Raw genomic sequence first — 7,168 nt, 5'->3', positions numbered from 1 at the left:
TTTGTCGATTATCAACAGAAAGCTGGAATATGTAAAAAAAAGTGGGCACAATTGAAATGCTCAGGTGACTTTTATTGCAAATTTCTATAAAATAATGGCAGTGGATATTATGTCAAAATTTTGGGATTAATACTGATTTTTAAGATAGCCGTACACGGTTAAATTCATCTCATGTACGGTCAAATAATCCAGGAACTGACACTTGATGACGTCACTATATTCCAGCCAATCAGAAACGATGTACGGTAAAATAGCGGAAGTAGATACTTTGCCGTATACGGTTAAATATCCACTCCGTAAAATAATAGGTAGGGCTATTGAGATTATTTAAATATGAAATAGACTACTGTAGCCCTGCACTCAAGCAGGAGTTATGAACTGTATACCGGTACCCATATTGACAAACTTTAAAAGTGAAGTTTTAGACAAAGTCAACATTCTATTTCTATACATTACAATATCTGCTGCTCACAGAGTGACACTCGTTAGAAGTCAAATAACTTGAATAAATTAACATAATGTCAACCGTATTTCCCATTTGAGCGGCACAGCTATTACTTATTAATATTACCAATGATTTGACCAACATTATTATCAATAGATCTATTTCCGATTGCAGATTTATAAATTATACACTAAAACGAAAAATATAAACTGTACCATGAAATATATACAGGCAACCAGTTTTCAATACGTGAAACCATTTTTACTAAATTGAGCTTGCCCTAAGGGCAACAATCTGCAAAATTTAACTTTCAGTCTGATTACTTCTTACTTCAAAAAGCCTTATCTTTTATTTTATTTCAGCTCTCCGTAAAAACAGGGAGAATTTGCATAAAACTGGTGGGGGCGAGGAGCCGTCCTGTCAGATGCCTAAACAGTAGTTTTGGAGTTTTTGGTTATCAAAAATAGCTCACAGATAACTGGTGTCAGTGGGGGGTGTGTGGGTAGATATTTTCAGTTGTACTGAAACTATTTCCCAGTCTGCTGCATTAGGTGAGTTTATTTTATGTTTCTTGATAAATTTGCTTTGTAAATATTAACAATGAATGAAGTAATTTGACTGAAATTTTCAACATATTCCATTTTCATTTTCTATTTTTTAAACTATTATACATGTAGCGATAACTGTCAACTCTTTAAATTTAATTTGATAGGAAGCCACATGTATGATACTGTCATAGTACCAAGCTGCACTTCTGCTGATCAAAATTTCAACAATGTAGATAATATTCTGGACTTAAATGAAGGTATGTACATGTACGACTAAACTGGTCTAAATAAAATTTTAGATCGTTTCAAGAGCCATTTTCTGATTAAAATTTTACAATTACAATGCAATGTATTATTTGTAGTTACTTATAATCACTATCAGATATAATAATTTTGATATAAGCATACATATACATATTTCCCACACTTTAAATGCTGAAACCAACAAGAGAGGTATATTATATTATATTTAATATTGACTGTGTACATGTGCAAACTACAACATCGTGAACGTTGAATCTCTATTAGCGAATATTAGTCCAAAAAGGATTCAATTCCGTTCAGTTACAAAGATGTGATAATTGAAATATGACGCAATGGAACTTTAAAGGGTGACAATGTTTTGTTCATAGAGAAGCAAATTAAACAAAATGCATGCTTTTTGTCATGAATTTTAAACTTAATATATGTTTTAAATAACATTGCTATTTTTTAGTTTAAACTGAAGAAAATATCCTGCATAGGCCAATCTGTAATGTGATATATTGTTTCATATCTTTTGCTATTTTACTTTCTCGGTATTTTTTATTTATATTGTATAATTCATTTACTTACAGAAGAAAAGCCTACATCCAGCAGTTCAAATGCTTTGAAGAAAAAAAAGAGCTTTCTCTACATCCTCAACACAATAAACAGTGGATGAAGGAGGAAATAGAGCTTATAAAATTAAACTTTTAGAGAAAAAATTAATGTCAGTTTGACTTCAAAATTATACACTTTACAGTTTTAATGTTCACAAAAAGAAGCAGCCTATTAATTTCCGATAATTACTGACAGAGTTATGGCTCTTGATCAATTTGAAAAGTCTTGTGGATGCTCAAGGGGCTAAAGTTATCAAATTAAAAAAATATGCAAGTATCTCATAAACCTGTAATTAGTTGTTTTCTTTTTTCTGTCCGTTTAAAGATATGTTCCTTCAAAGAAAATTAGGTCAGGTTATTCAATGTATTTAGTTAAATATAAGTTTTTTGATGTGATTGAAACATTCATACTTTTAGTTAAAAATAAGGTTTGGATGTGATAAGAAACATTCATACTTTTAGATGCCCTTATTAACCTTGAAGGAACATATCAAAATGGTTTAATGAAAATACTGCTTTACAAAATACTGGCGAGTAGCCAATCCAGCTGGGGCATCATTCTCCTGGGGTAACTCAGTTTGATTGTCAGGATCCACCTCCATGAAAGGTGCGTAATTATCCCCTTTCTCAATAGCAATTTTATGGAGAGCTGCACAGGCTAGGATTACAACAATTGCTCTCTCTGGAGTCATTCTCAAGGGAATGAGTAAAGCTCTGTAAAATAAAATGTAAATGGTTAATAGTGCGATTCCAAAGAATGCACAGTACATGGATGTATAGACTGTCCTTTGGCGCAATACAACCCGGATGGAGCTGATGTAGCATAAAACCACATTTCATTTATAGACTGTCCACATATTGATTGTTGATCAATCATGATGGGAAGAGAGTATCACCATAGCTTATCTAAATCTTACATTATGCATCTGTGTGTGGCCGAATGGTTAATGCGTGAAAGTTGGATCAATAGGTCATTGAGTCAAGTGGCATGGTTTGGATTCCCTGCTTGTACATAACATGGAGTATGGTCGCCTATCCAACCTCGTGGGTTTTCTCTGGGTCCACCGGTTTCCTCCCACCACTAAAAGCCCCTACCTGCAAACGAATTATTGAAATAAAATTAAACCGTATGACATTGTGCATTTAATGACTTTATTTAGCTTACCCAAATATATTCTTTTAAATCACGAAGCTCTGCTCAATCCGGACTCTTGTCCTGCAATGACTGGAATTGTATCGTTGTTGAGGTTCATTCTGAGGATTCAAAAATGGTGTGAGTAAGTAGCGGCGGTTACCATAGCCTAAATCCCCTAGCAATACACCATGGTCTCCTGTCAATAACAATAAATAGAATATAATTGTTTAATAGAATTTATTATAGCAATATAAACATCTGAAATGGTGCCGTGTTCTAGATATAGTAAATTAGTATAAAAATGGGTAGTTATTATTGTCCTCCGCCTTTCGAAGAAAGCAGGGGACTATTAAAATGGGTTCGTCCGTCTGTCTGTCTGTCCGTCACACTTTTTGGGACACAATAACTCTCTTCCTAATTGAGCTAGAATGTTCAAACTTGGTGTATGTGTTTATTAGGTCAATGCCTTGATGGAGTTCGAAGATGAGCATTTTCCGCTTAGGGTAAGCAGAGATAAGCAATTTGATTGGTTGATGCTTTGGGACACGATAACTCTCTTCCTAATTGGGCTAGAATGTTCAAACTTGGTGTATGTGTTGATTAGGTCAATGCCTTGATGGAGTTCGAAGATGAGCATTTTCCGCTTAGGGTAAGCAGAGATAAGCAATTTGATTGGTTGATGCTTTGGGACACGATAACTTTTAATTGAGCTAGAATGTTCAAACTTGGTGTATGTGTTTATTAGGTCAATGCCTTGATGGAGTTCGAAGATGAGCATTTTCCGCTTAGGGTAAGCAGAGATAAGCAATTTGATTGGTTGATACTTTGGGGCACGATAACTCTCTTCCTAATTGAGCTAGAATGTTCAAACTTGGTGTATGTGTTGATTAGGGCAATGCCTTGATGGAGTTCGAAGATGAGCATTTTCCGCTTAGTCTATTTCAGTTTCTGAGACATCACCATCAACTGATTCTACCGAGGGCGCCGAGGCCATATCCGGATCAGTGTCTGGGATAATTTCCAACTCTTGGGACAAGGATTTGGTGGCCATTTTCTAATTGTATTATTGTCCCCCGCCTTTCGAAGAAAACAGGGGACTATTAAAATGGGTCTGTCTGTCCGTCACACTTTTTGGGACACAATAACTCTCCTCCTAATTGACCTAGAATGTTCAAACTTGGTGTAGGTGTTTATTAGGTCAATGCCTTGATGGAGTTCGAAGATGAGCATTTTCGGCTTAGGGTAAGCAGAGATAAGCAATTTAAATGGTTGATGCTTTGGGACACGATAACTTTAGTTCTAATTAAGTGAGAAAGATGAAACTTGGTGTATAGTTTCATTACATCAATACCTTGACTAAGTTCGATAATGAGCATTTTCTGCTCAGGGTAAGCAGAGCGATAAGCAATTTGATTGGCCGAGACTTTGGAACACAATAACCCTCCTTCTAATTGAGCTAGAATGTTCAAACTTGGTGTAGGTGTTTATTAGGTCAATGCCTTGATGGAGTGTGAAGATAAGCATTTTCTGCTTAGGTAAGCAAAGATAAGCAATTTGATTGGTTGATGCTTTGGGACACAATAACTTTAGTTCCAATTAAGTGAGAATGATGAAACTTGGTGTATAGTTTCATTACATCAATACCTTGACTAAGTTCGATGATGAGCATTATCTGCTCAGGGTAAGCAGAGCGATAAGCAATTTGATTGGCCGAGACTTTGGAACACAATAACCCTCCTTCTAATTGAGCTAGAATGTTCAAACTTGGTGTAGGTGTTTATTAGGTCAATGTCTTGATGGAGTGTGAAGATAAGCATTTTCTGCTTAGGGTAAGCAGAGATAAGCAATTTGATTGGTTGATGCTTTGGGACACGATAACTTTAGTTCCACTGACGTGAGAGTGATGAAACTTGGTGTATAGTTTCATTACATCAATATCTTGACTAAGTTCGATGATGAGCATTTTCTTCTAATTGAGGTAGAATGTTTAAACTTGAAGTAGAGTTCAATGATTAACATATTGAGCTAAAGCTAAGCAGAGATAAGCAATTTCCTGCTTTGAGACAAGATAACTTTGATTCTATCTGATAGAGAGTGATGAAACTTAGTGTATAGTTGATAATCAGTTTGAATGCTTGATACTTTGGAAAAAAAAAATAGATGTGCGATTAATTAATATGTGTCATCTATTTATTTGGGGATTTCGGCGGGGGACATCAGCCTCGCTGTTGGCTTGTTCACATTAATTACAGGTGTTGGAAGTTAAATAATAAATTTTACTATTCTAATAAAATAAAACCCAAGTACGAACAATCCAAACCATTGGACAAAACCAAACCATTAGACAAAAATAGTGTACAAAGAATTATTGGATGTTTTAAAATTTACAGTGAATTTCAAACCACTTTTATATTGGGCTGTATTTAGGAGGTACATGCTTATATTCAACATATCATTTTCCATATCAATTTTCACTGAGGATTCATTGAATACCCTAGAATCGAGGCAACTGCCAGGCCACTTCACTATTATGCTCGAAAAACAATGGTCCGGTAGACAGGTAAACTGTAATAAAATAAATCATTTGTGTTACTCTTGATCAACAACCAGTCTTTTTCCATGGTAATTAGCTACATGCTGTACTCGTAATCTCTTGCAAATTTAAACAATTTCAAATTTTAATTACACAGGCACTTAACTATAGCCTAAATTAGTTCCATGATTAGCATTTTAATACCTGGGTATTCAGTGCAGGATTACCTTTACGACAAATGCATTCATTCGTATTCAACGGTTTTTTTTTAATTTTGATCAAACAGCCATCGATACACCCGATTACATTTGGAAAACCTAAAACAGAAAAGTTATTTTTTTAAATAAGAGTTGAAGGGATTTATTTAAGCCTATTACTGAATTAAAACCAAATTATTTCAATATTTTTTTTATTAGGCTACATTAATCTATTAATAAAAGCAGCCTTTATAATTTTTTTTTTCAAGTAGTTATTTAGAATAACACTATATAGAATTTTAAACATCATTTTGCAAATGACCACAATAATAAATGCTTAGCCGAAAAGTCTTTCATGAAAGACGAAATTGTTAATTTGTCCGAATTGTCTTCTTGCCGATTTGTAACAAAATGAGTGGTCTCCCGTTAGGAAGTATTATCATGTAAAGTTCAAGGTAATGTCAATAAACGTCAAAGACTTTGGGAAGTTTGGCGGTCGTAACAATTCGTTTTGCGATTTTGTATTTATAAAGACAGTTTTGTGTGATTTATGATTATCTTCTCGTTAAACACACTACTAAGACATATAACTTAATAAAGTTTATCTGACTGTATGACTTCACAACTTACCTCCAACGTTGAAAAAACGCCGAGAAACGTCTGCCTCTTCTCGTTCGGTTGGGAATTATATAAAACGGTTGGAAATTTGTTTAAGGGCATTTGCCACCCTGCGGACGGTCCGGCTTACAGTTGGTTGTGAGATATGCAGTGTGTCCGAAACAACAAGCTGATAACTGCCAGTGGCAAAATATCTGAGGGCTACCAAAAGTTGTAGTAACACCGGCAGGGGCGACGACCGCTTAGTTGGTCTAATTAAATTATTATATAAAATCCGAACCAAGTAGAGGGTGGTTTCAGGAAAAAACGATAGCGAGAGCGTATTTCTGCAGGATTTAGTAATTCTAATGGATTTGTTCGATCTCTTATAATTCTTTCCGGTCTAGCAAACAACTGACGTCTGATAAAGTTGGCAGCCATTTTGTTGTGATTTTAAGTTAAGACAGGGTATTAGCTGACTTAACTTAAAATCGATTGTAACTTAAAATCTTTGCAAAATGAGTTTGGTGAATATGACTTATCTTAAGTTAAGGTAGCGATGCTAAACGCCGCTAGGCTGAAATTGAACCATGTGGAATTAAAGGGAGGTAACTCGTGGTTGATCAGGGTTCAGACCATAATTACCCCCCCCCCCCCCCCACAGACTTCAGTGTAAAAAAAATGATGTTAGATTTGGACAGGGTTTTTTATTATATTGAATGTTACTAAAGCTACCAACCAAACTTTAGCCAGACATTTCACTAACAAAGGATAAAAATTGTGAATGTTGTTGACCACCTTGGATTTTTTTTTTCAGGAACTGTAGCTGAATAAGTAAGCTACATAATATATA

At 34.9% G+C, this 7,168-nt stretch overlaps 1 long non-coding RNA gene and 1 pseudogene across 1 annotated transcript; one reads left to right on the top strand and one right to left on the bottom strand.

Moving 5' to 3' along the window:
• On the top strand, positions 1 to 1,226 carry LOC130013247 (uncharacterized). The gene is made up of 3 exons (XR_008788626.1): positions 1 to 64; positions 808 to 996; positions 1,158 to 1,226. It is a non-coding gene; the product is annotated as an uncharacterized LOC130013247 (long non-coding RNA).
• A 1,806-nt stretch (positions 1,227 to 3,032) lies between these two features.
• Positions 3,033 to 6,777, bottom strand: LOC126824212 (uncharacterized; annotated as a pseudogene).
• Positions 6,778 to 7,168: the final 391 nt, after the last annotated feature.

This window comes from Patella vulgata, chromosome 6, assembly GCF_932274485.2.
Source record: "Patella vulgata chromosome 6, xgPatVulg1.2, whole genome shotgun sequence".
In the NCBI taxonomy this organism is placed as follows: Eukaryota; Metazoa; Mollusca; class Gastropoda; family Patellidae; genus Patella; species Patella vulgata.
Note: the sequence above shows the minus strand (reverse complement) of the source record. Positions and strands in the feature narration are given on the sequence as shown.